Raw genomic sequence first — 17,579 nt, 5'->3', positions numbered from 1 at the left:
TGATTCACCTGTAGATGAGTCGTGGAGTCCAGTGTTATCACTCCCTACATTACCAAGTGTGTTGCAAATGTTTTTTCAGCTTTAGTTACAAATTAGTAGTACAAGTACTAAACTATGATCCCAAGAATGTTAGCAAAGAAATATTATTAAAAGATGTTCTAGTATTTTGTAATTTTACCCTTTTATTATTTTTTTACCCATTATTTTATATGAGAATGTGTTGCAGGAGCAGTTGTTGGCCATGTTTGTGCCAAGGCTGAGCTGGAATGGATTTGCTACTGTTTTGGGATATGTTTTGTTGCATTAGATTTAGAAATACAGGTTGTAAATAGTAAGGGACTATTTTCCCTCCTTAAACTCTGACTCATCCCTAAGCACCACCCATTTAGGAGTAAGTATTTCTCATTTTTCAGCCACTCCCCTAGACACTCCCACTTTTTGTGCTAAAGCTTATGTGTACCAGTATGGAAATCTCCACACATGCATTAGAGACCTCTTCACAGAAAAGATGAGAGTGGCATAGGTGGAGAACTCACACTGAGGTTTGATAATAGCATGTTGCAGTATGTAAATAGTACTATTGTAGTAGCACTAAATTTACTACAAAACGCAGTTTGCGAATAGGTGCCTCTGTCTGAAGGATATTTCAACTGATGTGTATATTTATTCATATGAAAACATTTTCATTGTTGTCCCTTTTTATCTTTGTGAATTCGTAAAAATGTTGAACTGTAAGAGGGTAGAAAAGATTTTTCTGACAAAGTAAAATGCACAAACAAAGGTGTCCCCTCTCAGATAAAGAAACAATCTTTCTGCTAAACATGCACCTAATTATTTGACACTAACGATCAACTACAGCTAGAATTTGTAGGTATGCACATATCCAGCGCTCAACTGACACCTCTTTCTTAACAGTGCCTACCATAACCTGTTCGGTTAAGGAATATTCTGAGAAACATATATCATATAAGGAAGTTAACCTTACATTGTGTAAGAAATGGGGTTGTTGGTTGACTGGGGTGAAAGCCCTGGTTAAGCAGCAATCACAATCCTTGTCAGGGAAAGGTACAAGCAAACCCCAAAATGGCCTGCACTCACCCCGTTGGTAGCTTGGCACAGAGCAGCCAGGCTTAACTCAGAGGCACTGTGTAAATTATTTGTGCAACACTTTAAACAGTAAAACAATTAAAACACATCAAAAAAGGATCCTACAACAGACTTAAGAAAATAGAAAGTGTTTATTAAATAAAACACGACCAAAACAACAAAACTCCTATCAGTAGAACCAGAGTTATGATTTTTTTAAGAATAAACTGCAATATAGCCCCTAAAAACATGAGGCGCTAATCGTGGCTATCTGGTAGCGCTGGACTAGGTCAAAGTCAAATGTTCGGGCCGACCACGATGGAGCGTGTGTCAGATACAGTCCCAGATAAGTCCAACTGCAGTTTTACCTTCTCAGGTGTTTGTGCCAAGAGTCGCCTTTGCGTTAAATGGCTATGGAAAGAAACTAAACACTATGGCTAAATGGATATGGCAACTTTCTAAAAGTCTATAGAGGTCCATCCAGCACTCAGTTTTAATCGTAAATTAAATTCTTCTCAGTTATTGATTTGTGCGACACTCACCAAGTGTTTTGTCTAGGAACACTATGTCAAAGTACTAAATTTGGAGCTAGTGGAAACTACCACTAGCTAATGATGGTGTGCACTTTTTTATTAGAACCAAAACAGGTCCTCATCACAATTTTCTTTGAAAAATTATTCTTTCAAAACTCAAAGTTCATCACGGTTTCAAACCATAGTTTAATTAATTTCATCTCTATTTATTTTTCATAGATATACATCCATTGTTCTGACGATTTCAGACTTTCGCATTTAACATTTAACATCTACCCAATGCATTTCGGGCCTACGGAGACCCTTCTTCGGGGGGTCTGTGGGAAAAACCAAGGAAATACATTCAGCCTCATAGTCATAAATACGATATCTTCAGTGTCTACACTCGACTTGGCAATAACTAATAATTACATTACACTTATAGCCCTGATGATGTTGCTGTTTAACTTTCAATCCTATGTTCTCGACATGAAGACAAAAGAATACTGTTCAAAGAAAGTGAATATCGCCCTCTCAATCGAATGACCTTATCTCTGAGCAACAACTTCAGTAAACAAAACATACGATCATTGCAACTCTCATTAACCGGTTGAACTATTTGGGGTTGTTCGATAGTCATGGCGTTTTTTAAAAAATTAACCAAAAATCCTAGCTTTTACATAGTGTAGTCAACCATAATGTACGAAAACTTACAGGAGATGTACGGCGTTTCGCGCCTCGGTCTGTCCGCCAATCAGCTTGTCGAAGACGCGCTGAGGCAATCTCTTTCAGTTATAGCCGATCTCATTGGCTAATACTGCGGTCAAGTGACCGCGATGTTCCGCGATAACCCATTAACAATTGCAAACTTGTAAACATGTTGTTCATATGTATAACTTTCAGTGTGAATGCATAGCTGACACATTTAGGTAATAATTAATTCTCCTCATTGAAAAATATTTTACAATAACACCCAACTTAATGTGATGGTGATACCGGGGTAATGTTCAATTCGTGAGATACTGTATCACAATGTAAAAGGAAATAGACAAAATAAATTATCAACTTTTTTCAAACAATGCAAATTAAATGTTCATCTCCTCATGAGCTGAAATAAAAAAGTAATAAAAAAGTGTCGGCCATTTTTAAGTGGAACTGTGAATCACATTCTTGTTAGCAGGAATGACAATAAAGCTTTCCTAAATCATGTTCATAAAAAACAGGATAATTCTATCCTGTCATTCAATCCATTTGGTTGAAGACTGCCCATTCTCTGAATCCAAAAGTACTCAGACCTCAATCTTTGTTTATGGTTATCCTTGTCTGGGTATTGTTTTATCACCTCAAGTATGGTGAAGCGTAATTGCGCAATATTATGTCGTGTTTCCAACCAATGCGCTGTGATAGTGGATTTCAAATTTTTCTGCTGAATATTGCTCTTATGTTCTGTGATTCTTATTTTGATTTTTCGCTCAGTTTGTACTATGTACAATTTTCCGCAAGGACATTTGATGCCGTAGATCACATTTTTTGTGTCGCAGGTGATGAATGTAACAAAGAAATCTTTTTTCCGGTCATTGGATGTGTGATTGGTTGACCCACCATAACGTTGTTGCAGTGTATACAATTTTCGCATCTCTGCATCCCTTTATGACTGGTTGCCTTTTGCTTGATTTGTCTTTTGAGCAATTCTTTTATGTTTTTGGATCTGTTATATGCAAATGTTATTTGATTAGCCACTAGTGGCTGAAGATCAGGTTCCTGAGTGATGAGCGCCCAATGTTTTCTCATAATATTAGCAATCCGTGCAGACTGTGTGGAATGTTTCAGGACACACACTGTGAGTTTGGTTTCTGTTTTTTCTTTTGTCTTGAGTAAAAGTTCTCTATTCATGTTCAAGACTTTTGTTTTGGATTCTTCAAGTAAAGCTTTCGGGTAACTACGTTGTAGATATTTGTGGATCTGTTTGTTGAAAGTGGTAAGTAAATTGTTAGGATCAGACGTTATTCTTTTTTGTCAGATGAACTGAGACAACGGTAGGTGATTTTTTAGAGAATAATGGTGAAAGCTCTTATAATGTAACCCACTGTTTCTGTCAGTTTCTTTGGTGTACACACTTGTGTTTATTCTGCCATGATCAATATGAATTTTGACATCCAAGAACGTCAACTCATGTTGATCCATTTGATGTGTAAATTTGATGCGTTCATGTTTTGAATTCAGATTCTGAATATTCTTGACTACATTTTCTTTTTCTCCTCTCCATATTATAAAAATGTCATCAATGTATCTCTTGAATACCATCAGGCCAGTCATCCAGTTAGTGTCGTTGATTATGTGATCATATTCAAACTTAGCCATGAAGGTGTTTGCGTAGGAAGGTGCCCCCGCAAACCCCATGGACGTGCCGCTGCATTGTTCATAGTAGTCATTGTCCCAATTGAAATAACTGTGGAATAGTGCAAACTGTAAAAGTTCCAACATGAGTACTTTCTCTGCTCCTGTAATCTCGTTCTCCAATAAGCACCATTCCATCGCCTCTATTCCCTCACTATGAGGGATAGAGGTGTACAGTGCTGTCACGTCAATTGAACAAAGCCATATTTCTTCAGTTGTTGGAATACATAATATTGCCAACATATTCAAGAACGTGGTGGTATCTTTTATGTGTGTACTCCATTTTTGCACCAGAGGTTGTAAAAAACAATCTAGGTATTGACCTAGTGGTTCCGATAATGATCCACATGTGGACACAATTGGTCTAAATGGTGGTTTGTTTACATTTTTATTAATTTTTGGGAGCATATAAAACTGAGGTCTGCTTGGATATTTGATGTTCAAAAATTGATATGTTTTAAGAGTAATCCACTTCATTTCAAGAGCTTTATCCAGAATGGTTTTTAATGTGGCTGCAAAAGCATCAGTGGGGTCCTGATCCAGCTTGTGATACGTATTGGTATCTTGTAGGTGTGTCTGTACACTTTCATTGTAGAATTTCGTGTTCATCACCACTGTTGCTCCCCCTTTATCCGCTTTAAGAATAGTTATATCTGTCATTTCCTTCAAAGATTGTAAAGTCTGCCATTCTCTCCTTGAAAAATTACTGCGGTGCCACTTGAGTAATTGATCTTTTTCATTTCTGACATGATGACTCTTTCGTGTGCACCAATGGTTTTATGTGAAGTTGGGGCACAAAAAGTACTTTTTGTTCTGAATTCTTTTAAATCACTTTCAGGTCTTTCAGTAGGTGGAAGATTACTAAAGAAGTTCTTTAATCGTAAATTACGTAGAAATTTGAAAACTGATATTTCAGTTTCTTGGGCATTTGATTTGTACACTGGAACAAAAGTAAGGCCTTTATTCAATACTTTCATTTGAGCTTCCATCAATTGTTTATCAGATATGTTTATGACAAGGTCGTCTTCTTTTTCTTTGATCTCAGCTCTCAGCTCTCGCTCCGCCTCCGTTTCTTTTACTTTTTCTTTGTACCCTCCTTGTTTTTGGGGTTCCACTGTGATTGTACTTGTTGAAGGAGCATTGTTTGCTGCTGGGCTGGTCTCTAAAAAAGACGCTTTATCTTGTTGATCTTTTCGTCCCACTTGTGTCCCTTTGGCTAGTGGTTTCCTGCTTTGTGTTGTATCTGAGTCTGATACCATGCTCTCTTGTGACGAACATTACGTTGGTCACTGGTTGTTGCCATTTTCTTTGATTATACACTTCTGCCCAACTATAGACTTCTTCTAGTTTGTAATCTATAGTGTCTCTTCTATATTTTTTGATCTTTCTGTCTTCAATCTCTTTTGCATATTTTTCCAATTTCATGTTTGTTTCTTCCAGTATAGCTGTTAGGTCATCATGTTTGTTTAATTCATGTTTAATACCTTCAAGTTCCTCTTCCACTGCCCTTAATTCTTTTGACAGTTCTTCCACTATCAGCAAAATTAGATCCAAACTGCATTTATTCAAAATTTGATACCATTTATTTAGGAAAGCCTTGCTGTTCCTGCACAACATGGGCTTCAAGGCTATTCTTAATCCCCTGGGGATACGTTTGTTTCTGTGATAATGTATTAAAGTTGTTGCGTGCAGTCGTTGATTTATTTCATGTTTACTCACATATTCCAATTGTTTTAATAATTGATTCGCCTTGCTTAACTGTGGGTTACATTATAAGAGCTTTCACCATTATTCTCTCAAAAAACACCTACCGTTGTCTCAGTTCATCCGACAAAAAAGAATAACGTCTGATCCTAACAATTTACTTACCACTTTCAACAAACAGATCCAAAAATATCTACAACGGAGTTACCCGGAAGCTTTACTTGAAGAATCCAAAACAAAAGTCTTGAACATGAATAGAGAACTTTTACTCAAGACAAAAGAAAAAACAGAAACCAAACTCACAGTGTGTGTCCTGAAACATTCCACACAGTCTGCACGGATTGCTAATATTATGAGAAAACATTGGGCGCTCATCACGCAGGAACCTGATCTTCAGCCACTAGTGGCTAATCAAATAACATTTGCATATAACAGATCCAAAAACATAAAAGAATTTCTCAAAACACAAATCAAGCAAAAGGCAACCAGTCATAAAGGGATGCAAAGATGCGAAAATTGTATACACTGCAACAACGTTATGGTGGGTCAAACATTCACACATCCAATGACCGGAAAAAAGATGTCTTTGTTACATTCTAGCACCTGCGACACAAAAAATGTGATCTACGGCATCAAATGTCCTTGCAGAAAATTGTACATAGGACAAACTGAGCGAAAAATCAAAATAAGAATCACAGAACATAAGAGAAATATTCGGCAGAAAAAATTTGAAATCCACTATCACAGCGCATTGGTTGGAAACAGGACATAATAATGGGCAACTACGCTTCACCATACTTGAGATGATAAAACAATACCCAGACAAGGATAACCATAAACAAAGATTGAGGTCTGAGTACTTTTGGATTCAGAGAATGGGCAGTCTTCAACCAAATGGATTGAATGACAGGATAGAATTATCCCGTTTTTTATGAACATGATTTAGGAAAGCTTTATTATCATTCCTGCTAACAACAATGTGATTCACAGTTCCACTTCAAAATGGCCGACACTTTTTTATTACTTTTTGATTTCAGCTCATGAAGAGATGAACATTTAAATTGCATTGTTTGAAAAAAGTTGATAATTTATTTTGTCTATTTCCTTTTATATTGTGATACAGTATCTCACGAATTGAACATTACCCCGGTATCACCATCACATTAAGTTGGGTGTTATTGTAAAATATTTTTCAATGAGGAGAAGTAATTATTACCTAAATGTGTCAGCTATGCATTCACACTGAAAGTTATATACATGAAAAACATGTTTACAAGTTTGCAATTGTTAATGGGTTATCGCGGAACATCACGATCACTTGACCGCACTATTAGCCAATGAGATCGGCTATAACTGAAAGAGATTGCCTCAGCGCGTCTTCGACAAGCTGATTGGCGGATAGACCGAGGCGCGAAACGCCGTACATCTCCTGTAAGTTTTCGTACATTATGGTTGACTACACTATGTAAAAGCTAGGATTTTTGGTTAATTTTTTACAAAACGCCATGACTATCGAACAACCCGAAATAGTTCAACCGGTTAATGAGAGTTACAATGATCGTATGTTTTGTTTACTGAAGTTGTTGCTCAGAGATAAGGTCATTCGATTCAGAGGGCGATATTCACTTTCTTTGAACAGTATTATTTTGTCTTCATGTCGAGAACATAGGATTGAAAGTTAAACCGCAACATCATCAGGGCTATAAGTGTAATGTAATTATTAGTTATTGCCAAGTCGAGTGTAGACACTGAAGATATCGTATTTATGACTATGAGGCTGAATGTATTTCCTTGGTTTTTCCCACAGACCCCCGAAGAAGGGCCTCCGTAGACCCGAAATGCATTTGGTAGATGTTAAATGTTAAAAGCGAAAGTCTGAAATCGTCAGAACAATGGATGTATATCTATGAAGAATAAATAGAGATGAAATTAATTAAACTATGGTTTGAAACCGTGATGAACTTTGAGTTTTGAAAGAATAATTTTTCAAAGAAAATTGTGATGAGGACCTGTTTTGGTTCTAATAAAAAAAGTGCACACCATCATTAGCTAGTGGTAGTTTCCACTAGCTCCAAATTTAGAACTTTCTAAAAGTGACATTTTCAGACTTGCAATTTAAAACCTGACTTCACCAAAAGTTACAATTTTAAATTGTGATTCCAGAGACACCAAACTTAACGGACATATCTCTTCTCATTTGGAAATTACACTTATAAAACAAATAACGCAACTCCAATATTCTCCTTTGGGAGAGATAGGTCCTGCAGTAGTGAGAAACTAATTTAAGGGTACACAAAACTTTACATGTCTACTTTTTAAATTCATTGCACCCAGCCCTCTTGGCTGTTCAGGTCCTACCTTAGGGGTGACATATGTTTATAAAGGTTTGGTCCTGGCAAATGGTTTGCTTTGCCAGGTTGAATAGGCAGCTTAAAACTGCACTCACAGCTTCTGGCAGGCCTTGTTAAATATTGGACGGATTTGTTAGTATGAGCTGAAAGCCATTTTAGTTAGCCATGTGCTGCCACGTGCTCGCCATGTGCTCTGTCCTCCCTCAGTGTTGACTGCTCTTGTAATCTGCCTAGAAACAAACTATATTTAGCATCTTCCACCTTCGCACATGCTCAGAAGGGCCTAGCTAGTAGAATGCACCTGCTTCTCTAGTATAACTGTCAGGCTATTTTTGCTGCTGTATGGAGAAGTAACTCTCCTCCCACTTTGTTGAGCAAGCAGATCTTGAATGCCCATCTTAGTCATTTTTGCATGCTTACATGTGCCAGGACTGCCCCTTGGTCTTATGATGACTATGTAACCCTAAGCATATACAAGGCCTCTGTTTTCTGCACTCCTCAGACTGCCTCATTCTGTTGCTATGGCTTCTGTGCGACATAGTCTCACTCATTTGAGGTTAATAAATATGTATTTTATATTTCAGCTTCTGTGCCAATTTCTTCTTTGTTGGTTTAAAAGGACCAAGTATCAGTGGGACCCCAGAGAAAGTATGTGTGTTACATGTGTTGTAGTACTTTATTCAATAAAAAACATTTATCATAAAAGTAAAAATCAATTTCAAGTGCCAACAACCCTTAAAATTCATGCAAAACAGGATACAGATTTTATGTGCATTAAAAACATATATACAGTTAAAAATGGGTGGACCAGTAAAACCATTAGAAATAGAATAGCAGCATAGTCAGACACAGTTAACCTGAGATATCATTTAGCACCCTCAATTGAAATCAACTTTAGCTGCTTAGATCTTATCTGCCACGCTCTTCCCAAATATTTCGCGACCCCACACACCAAAGCCAATGATGAAACATCTGTTGTAAGAATACGCAGGGCGTTAAGGTGCTGTCTGAAGCCAAGCTCCCTACAAATTGGCCTAAGCCACCGTCTTCTTACACCCCTATAGGCTCTACTGGCGAATATAAAATGTGCTAAGGACTCTTTGGGGCATGGGCAACATGGACATGAGGTATGGTCAGGGAGGGAAGGTCTCCACTTTCCAGTAAATGAATTTAATGGTAGGCTTCCATATCTGAATTTTAGGAAAACTGTTCTGTCGCCAGGTGACTGGATAAAATCCAAAAATGGTTCGAACTTCCTGGCAGACTTATTGTTCAGAAATTGATCGGTCAAAGGTCCCCACCTATGTCCCTCTAGTTCCTCCTTCAGAACCCAGTCCCAATACAATTTCTTAACAACACTTTTTGGTGGGGGGGACTGAGTCAGCCAAAGCTCACCCAATCCTAACCACGTTACCAACTCCTTCAGCTTGCTCAGCCATCGAATCTTACCACAGCCGCCCAAGCTGATGAGTTCATCAGATGCTGCAGCGTAATTAACTAGATCCGTTGATCTTCGCAAGCGCACCCAGAACAACAAAGGGCACAGGCGGACTATAACCTTGATTGAGCGTCTGCCCAAATCAAGGAAAAGTGGTTTTAGAGGAGTTGAGGCTGGGAGCGTGACCAAATCTCGAAAAAACTTGTTCTCTGCCCTAACCAGTTCCGGGATGTTCTCCAACCCCCAAAGTTCAGAGCCATAAACTGCTGAGGCCAACGCTTTCCCTTCATAGACTGCCAGGGCCAGGGCTATAGGTCTGCTGGTCGAGCCTCGATGGTCTCGTGCAATAGCTCCTGCCACTCTCTTGAGGTTCAGGAGCATTTTCGAGACATGGGAGTTCCAGGTCATTTTATTCTTAATTCTTTTTTTTTTAATATAATTTTTATTAAAGGTTTTATATTTTTCCACAAAATCCAATTAGTGTTACAGCACACTTGATAAACAATTATGCCAATATTATACCATGTCACAAAAAAAAGAAATATATATACATTGAGGTACACAATAAAAACGATAAGAGGAAAAAAAAGAAAAAAAAGAAAAACAAAACAGAACGGAATTGGAGGAAGATATAAGTGAAAAACAAGTACACTCATATAATCATACATGTTTTTCAAACGGCTGTGAGAGATATCCCTTTATGCCCTTCTCCCAGGCCGACATTTTTCCAGTTAGTTATAGGTAGCCAGATCTTTCCCCCTAATGTTTTAGCTATTCGGCCTTTCCTATCATAGATTGCTTTCTCTAAATTATAAGTAAAAAGTAGGTTTGCGATCCAGGTTTGAAATGATGGCGGAGCCCTGTCCTGCCAAGTCCTTGCTATGCAAATACGATAAACCGCAGCTGACATAAACAGAAACTCCATCGGTAGGCCCTCTACCCCTTCTGCCACCCCCAAGATGATTACTTCATCTGTGAATTTAACCTTGATCTTTAAAGATTCCTCCATAAATTTCTCAATAGCAACCTTTAAAGAGTACAGTTGTGGGCACTGTACGAACATATGAACAATATCTGCATCGTTAGCATCGCAGCGTGGACAAGTTATTCCTGAGGTTCCGCCCAATTGAGCGATTCTAGCCGGAGTATGATACAATGAGTAAATCGTCTTATAGTGCTGCGATTGCAGTGTCGCTGAACAAAGAACAGTGCGTCCCAAATCCAGAGATGCCTGGAAGCCCTCTAAGTGTGTGCCCACTTTCTCTATCCACTTTGAAGCATATTTTCCCCTATCGTCACTTTTGATTGTAGTAAGTTCTGCATAAAGCTGCCTGATTGTGCAGTGATTAGATCATTCTACATACTCCATTACTTGAGTCTGACCATATCCTAATGGACCACCCTGCTTTTCTGCAAGGAAACTTCTTACTTGTAGATATTTAAAGAAGCTATTGCCTTCTAATTTAAACTTCATTTGTAGTTCACGAAACTGTAGGATACCCCCCTGTCTATCCAAGAGGTTTCCAATCTTCCTGTCCCCCTTATTATCCCAATCCCTCATGACTGTGTCGCTAAAGATGTCTGCCGGTAGTGAGGGATTCGTGTAGAGCCGTGTGTAGTTATTGTACCTGCCTAACCCAAGTTTTTTTGTAATCGCCATCCAAATCTTATATGCTGCTCTTAGAGTCTTGAATCGTGTGTGTTTAAAATAACTGAAATCAATTGTGTTTAAAAACCCGTTCTCAGCCTTCTCACCCAGTAGTGCAGTTTATACATTAGAAAAACCGAGTCTGCCGTCAATTTGCGTAGCTCCTCCACCCCCTATCAGCCCCTGAAAGTACTGCAAGGCTGCTGCCCAATAATAGAGCCTAAAATCAGGGGCTCCCCATCCCCCCATCTCCCTGGGTAGCGTAAGGTAACGATAAGCTCTCCTCGTCTTACCCTGTGTCCAGATTAACCTATTCAGTATTGCTTCCAAATTATTGAACCATGAATGATCAAAAAGCAATGGGATGGCTCTAAAAAGGTATAGGAATTTCGGGAATGTTACCATCTTAATCACATTTATTCGACCCATCAGAGTCAGGTGCAAATTATGGATCCTTTCCAAGTTTCCTTTTACTTTTAAAAGCAAGGGCCCCATATTCAACTTACCAGTCTGTCTAAATCAGCTGTAACTTTTATTCCTAAGTATACTGCTTTGGTCACCACTCTATCGTCCTGATATGTTACAGAGTTGTTTTGCGCTACCTGTGTCTTCCCCTTGTTTATCAAATATCCTGACACTGCGCCAAAGTTTGTTGCTTCCTGCTCAATTTCTGTCATTGCTTTACCAAGGTTCGGTGTAATGATAGCTACATCATCCGCATACGCGAATATTTTATGCTCCCTTCCATGCAGCTTAATCGGAAGGATGTTGATGTTTCCCTCCAGCCTTCGTAGTATAGGGTCCAGATACAACGCAAACAAGAGGGGCGAGGCCGGGCAGCCCTGCCTTGTTCCCCGCCTTATCCGTACTTCAGGCGTATAGCCTCTATTGATCTTTACTCTTGCGGTCGGGTCTACATATAAAGCCTGTATACCTTTAATATACCCTGATCCCATGCCAAACCATTCCAAGACCTTCCACAGGTAGCCCCAGGAGACCCTGTCCAATGCCTTCTCCGCATCCAAGAATATGGCCACGACAGGGTCTCCTGCAGCGCTCGCAGCATCTAAAATAGTAATCATTTGTCTTGTGTGCTGTGTGGTCTGTTTCCCTGGGATAAAACCATGTTGCGAGGTACTAACTAAGCTCTCGATTACATTACTAAGACTCAGTGCCAAAGTTTTTGATTTTTTTTTTGCATCCGCGTTCATTAGCGTGATTGGTCTATAAGACCAAGGCTCCAGCGGTGGTTTGTTCTTTTTAAGGATTACTATTATGTCTGCCCCCACCCAGGAATGTGGAACAGAGTTCCTTAACTGCGCTTGTCTTAAAGTCTCCAGCATATCCCTCCCCAGTATTCCCCAAAAGGTTTTGTAGAATTCAGCCGTGATTTGATCGGGCCCTGTGGCTTTCCCTGAGGGGAGACTGAGTACTGCATTTTGTGTCTCCTGCAGAGTCAATGGTTGTTCTAATGCCTCTTTTCCCTCTCCGTTTAGTTCTGCGTGTGGTATACCTGCCAGATTTTCCGCGATTTTGGAGTCTTTAATGTTAGGGATATGATCGTACAGGGCTGCGTAGAATTTCCTAAAAACTTCCTGTACCTCCTCTATCTTATTCACAACCCCTTCCGTGCCATCATTAATTTCCTTTATTTCCCCCGCTGCCCTTTTCTGTCTAATTCGGACTGCTAGAAGGTGGCCTATTCTCTCATTATATTCGTAGCATTTTTCCTTTTTAGCCAAGTAATTGCCTGCCGCCTTTCTTGCAACACTTTCACTAGCCTCTGCTTTATTTAGCTCTATCCTTAGTAAATCTCCTCTATTGGGTCTTGGTTGGTTATAGCGAGGATTAAATGATCTTCTAACTTTGCCATGTCGCTGATCCTTTTATTCATAGCAGATCTCTCATTTTTAGCCCTCTGTAGCGTGTACCTTAGAGTTTCTCCCCGGATGCCGGCCTTAAACGCGTCCCAGACCATTCCCGCAGAAGCCGTTCCTCTATTGCTCTCCCAAAACTGCCGATTCCAAACCTGCATCATATTGATGAAGTTCTCTTCCCTTAGTAACCCTCTCTCAAAAGTCCAAGTGTAAACCATTGGATCCCCGTTGTTAGCCTGAGGAATAGTTAACACAAGCGGATTGTGGTCTGAAAGTACGCGGGAGAGCCTTTCAATCTGGCTACAGCCTACCAGGGAGCTTGAGATCAGAAAATAGTCTAGTCTGGCCACCATCCTATGCGGCGCAGAGTAGAAGGTACTGCCCGTGCCCAACGGGTTATTATGTGTCCACACATCCACCAGTGCATTATGTTGTGCTAAATTGCAAATGGCCTTGCATGTTCTCTTCTTCCGACCCCCATACGCCCCCCCTCCCGTCATACCCAAACCTGCAAGACCATTTATGTTGAAATCTCCGCAACAAATTACAGGTTCTGGCCACAGGGGTAATTCCATATCCAAGAAATCAAACACATCAGGCTCGTCATCATTTGAACCATATACAGAGGCAATAGTGCAGCAGCCAGCCCCTGTTTCTCCTTCGATCATCATCCATCTCCCCCCTTGATCTTCCTTCCTCCTCTTAACCTTCATCACACCCCTCTTAGCTATTATAGCAACCCCTCTTGTCTTTGAGCCTTGCTGTGTGTGTGCAAGGACATCGAACCCCAGTTGTTCCAGCAGGAATTTGCTCTACCCCTCCACATGTGTCTCCTGTAAACAAATCACGTCTAATTTCAATAACCTTAACAAAGCCGCTACCTTCTGTCTTTTCCCTCCATCGTTTAGGCCACAAATATTAATAGAGGCAATCCTCAGTGCCATCTATACTTGCTAACATTTTCCTTGCAGTATGTCCAATTAGTCCTCCCCTCTCCTAATGTGACTAGTGTCAAAAAGTATCTATATATCTTTTTCTCATGTGCTGTGATTACCAACCATCCATCACCAATCCCCCGTGCCCCCCCATCCATCCCCCCTGCCCTCCCCCTGACGACCCTCCCCCTGCTACAGGCAAATAGGTCATACATGACCTATATGTGACTGCTATCGGTTGTAGTGTCGCCTCCCTCTCCTACCCTTACCCTCTCATGTTACTGACTATCCTGTGTGTTAACCATGATGCTGTCCTCTTTTACCATTATGGCCATTATGGTGCAGTGGCCAACTCCCTTCCTCTGTTGCTTTTCCCCCTATGGTTCTCAGAGAGTTCCGTTAGGAATTCTCCTGCCTTAATCTCCGAGAAGAACATTCTGATGTGTCCCCCGGTAATAACTTTTAATTTTGCTGGGAACATAAGGTAAACCTCTGAGCCCTGCCGCTGGAAGGGAGTAATTAACTGCCTGAGTTTCCACCTTCTTTCGACAGTCACGTGACAAAAGTCAGGTCTTGCGACGAAGGTGACTCTCTCGTATGTTTTTTAAGCATCTGGCCTGGCTCTCTCCATTATTTCCTGTCTTGCCAAGAAATTCCCTAGGAACACTAGCATTGCCCAGGGCATAGTATCCTGGGTTCCCCCCTTTTTCTTCTTAAGTGACAGTGGGAATCTATGCGCCCTCTGAACCTCTGTCTCCCATTGCCACTGAGCCTCTGGGAAGTTACCTTTCAGCAACTTAATCACATACCCCCTTGCGTCCTGCCGTTCCGCCCCCTCTTCCAGTCCAAGCAGTCTCACGTTATTTCGTCTCTGCCGATTTTCAAAATCTTCAATCTTCCACTGTAAGTCTTCGACAACCTTCCCCTGCTCCATTTTGAAAGTCTGCCAATCTGTAACCTCGTCCTCGAGCCTTCCAGTCCTTTCCTCCACTTGGCCGACTCTCTCCTCAACTTCTTTATATTTTTTGTTCATATTCCTTATGGCTACTTGTATTTTTTTCCTGTCTTGTCTAGCTCTCCGGCTTTCTGCCCTGGCCTCCGCATGCATCTGCTTCAATGTATTAAACATTATGTCCAATGTCGCGTGCTCCGATGGGTCCCCCTTGTTCCCTCCTCCTGCAGCCTCCTCTCCTTGATTATTTTCTTGATACATGCAAGTGACGGAGTAGTCCCATAGTAGCTTTTTATTTGATCTGGTTGTCGAGCCTCCTCTTTCCCGCCTTACTGTTGATCTTCTTTTCTTTTGCGTGCTTTTATCGTCGGGGTCACTGCTGAGATTATCATCCAAGTCTGTTGAGAGATCAGTGGTGCTGCCCCCTTCCTGGCTGCTTGTGTGAGAAGAGTCTGAACCTTCATTTACAGAGAAAAACTTTTCACCTTCTGGAGAGCGCCCCCTCCTTCCCTTGGTCACCCCTTGCTCCTGCTGCGAGTCCAGACTTGCCAAGCTAGTCAGGCTTCCCCAGTTCGCATCGTTTATCTGTTTCCCTTCCTTGTTAAACCCTGCCTCTACTTGCAACAAGGCACCCAGCATTTGAGAGTTGTTCTGTCTCTCTGTGTCGCCCAGCGCGGTCCCTGCTCCCTCTGATACCCCCTGCTCACTGGTATTCCTGTGTCCAAGCTTCCATCTCCGTAAGCAGCTTCCGCGGGAGGCGTGTGCTCTGGGAGTGAGTCCTCCTGTTGCTGAGCAACCAAGACGCCTACGTCCTCGAGGACGGCAACCTCCGATCCAGCGTTTGCCGATGTAGGGAGACTCTCCGACGGTTTCACCGGTGCATCTGCCGATCCAGTAACCGTTTTCCCCGCGAAGGTTTCCGTCAAGGTAGGCTGCCTCAGCTCCTTAGACAGAGAGGGATTAGCCCGCTGCAGACCCACAGCCTCTTTGCTTTGCGGGCCGCTTTCCTGTTGCGATCCGCGCTGTGTTCTGCTCCCAGCTGCTACGACCTTTGCAGCTCTCAAATCTGTTTTTTTTTCCTTCTCTTTATCGACTTTTTCTATCTTCTTCTGCGACGCTTTTATGGCTGTGGTATTTGCCGGGGTCACTCGTTTACTCGAGAGCTGCACCTTTGGTATGGCCCCAGGGAGCTGAGACATCTCCCAAGTTGTTCTAATGCCGCTGTAGAAGCTCCTCCAATGCTTTCGCCAGGACCCCAGTGCCGTTGAAACGGTTTTCACGATCCGTAGCTGAGCGCCAGTCCTTATCGTTAATTGGTTCTTGGTTAACCCGTAAACAATCAGTATGTCCATTCTAAGACCTCCAGCAGCATTATCGGGTCGGGAGAGGGAGAAAAGTGCGACTGTCCTCTATAACAGCCCAGCGGCCATCTTGCCTTTTATTATTAATTCTTATGCCCACATAGTCGAAAGCCTCGACAACCTCCAGAGGCGCCCCATTAAGTGAGATGTTTAACCTTTTTACTTTTTTGGATGAGGACAGTGCCACCAGCTTTGTTTTGGAGGTGTTGATGGTTAAGCCACGCTCTACACAAAACAAGCTGAATTTATCCAGAAGTTTCTGGAGGCCCATTGGTGTCTTTGAAATCAGGAGGGTATCATCTGCGAAGAGAAGGGTGGGTGTTTTTTCTCCCGCCAGGACTGGGGCGTTGGCCGGGTCCTCCCTCAAATGGTCCACCACCCCATTCACAAAGAGGGAGAATAGGGTCGGTGCCATCACGCAGCCCTGGCGCACCCCACTATTCACAGTCACCGTCTCCGTCAGGTCTCCCTGGCTCCCCCATCTAATCCTGGCATAATTGCCCTCGTGAAGTTTCTTTATTAATTCCAGGAGGTAGATCGGAAAACCCATATCATGCAGCACTTGCCATAATTTATTACGGGGCACCAGGTCAAATGCGGTTTTCAGGTCAATAAAGGCCAGGTAAAGGGAACCCCTCCCGATGGACAAAGATTTCCAGAAAACCGCCAAGAATCTGAAAACCTGGTCCATCGTACCCACCCCCTGCCTAAAACCTGCCTGGAAATGTGACAGAATACTTCCTTCCTCCAGCCATGCTCCCATTCTGGAAACAATGACCCTGCCAACTACCTTCTGCACCACGTCGATTAAACTAATCGGCCTGTAGTTGGCAGGGTCCTCTCTATCCCCCTTCTTATATATTGTCCCCACCTCGGCCATCTGCCACGACTCCGGGACATCCTGGCCCTGGGCAATTCATTTCAGCAAGAGACTTATGTATGCAGCCCAGGTCACTGGGTCGTGTAAGAGTAGGTAACCAGGTAGGCCATCCGGGCCGGCAGCCTTGCCTGGGGCCATATTTTTAATGGTTTGCTCAACCTCTTTAGGGGTGAAAGGGTCTGGGTCAGGAAGGCTTCCCAAGCTAGATTCCTGGTAGGGCACAGCTATAGGCTCTGGGTCCAACTCCAAAACCCCATCATCACAATATAAGTTCAAAAAATGGGCATGCCATTGTTGAGCGGCGATGTGGTTTGCAATGGGATCCGAGCCTTTCCCACTGGAGATCTTAATTAGGTCCCAAAACTTATAAGAGTCTCTTGCTTGAGCTGCAAGTTTTAAATTTTGCCAATGGTCTTCCTCCCATTGCCGTTTTGCCAC

This window comes from Lissotriton helveticus, chromosome 4_1 (assembly GCF_964261635.1).
Source record: "Lissotriton helveticus chromosome 4_1, aLisHel1.1, whole genome shotgun sequence".
NCBI lineage: Eukaryota > Metazoa > Chordata > Amphibia > Caudata > Salamandridae > Lissotriton > Lissotriton helveticus.
This window is presented reverse-complemented; position numbering follows the sequence as displayed.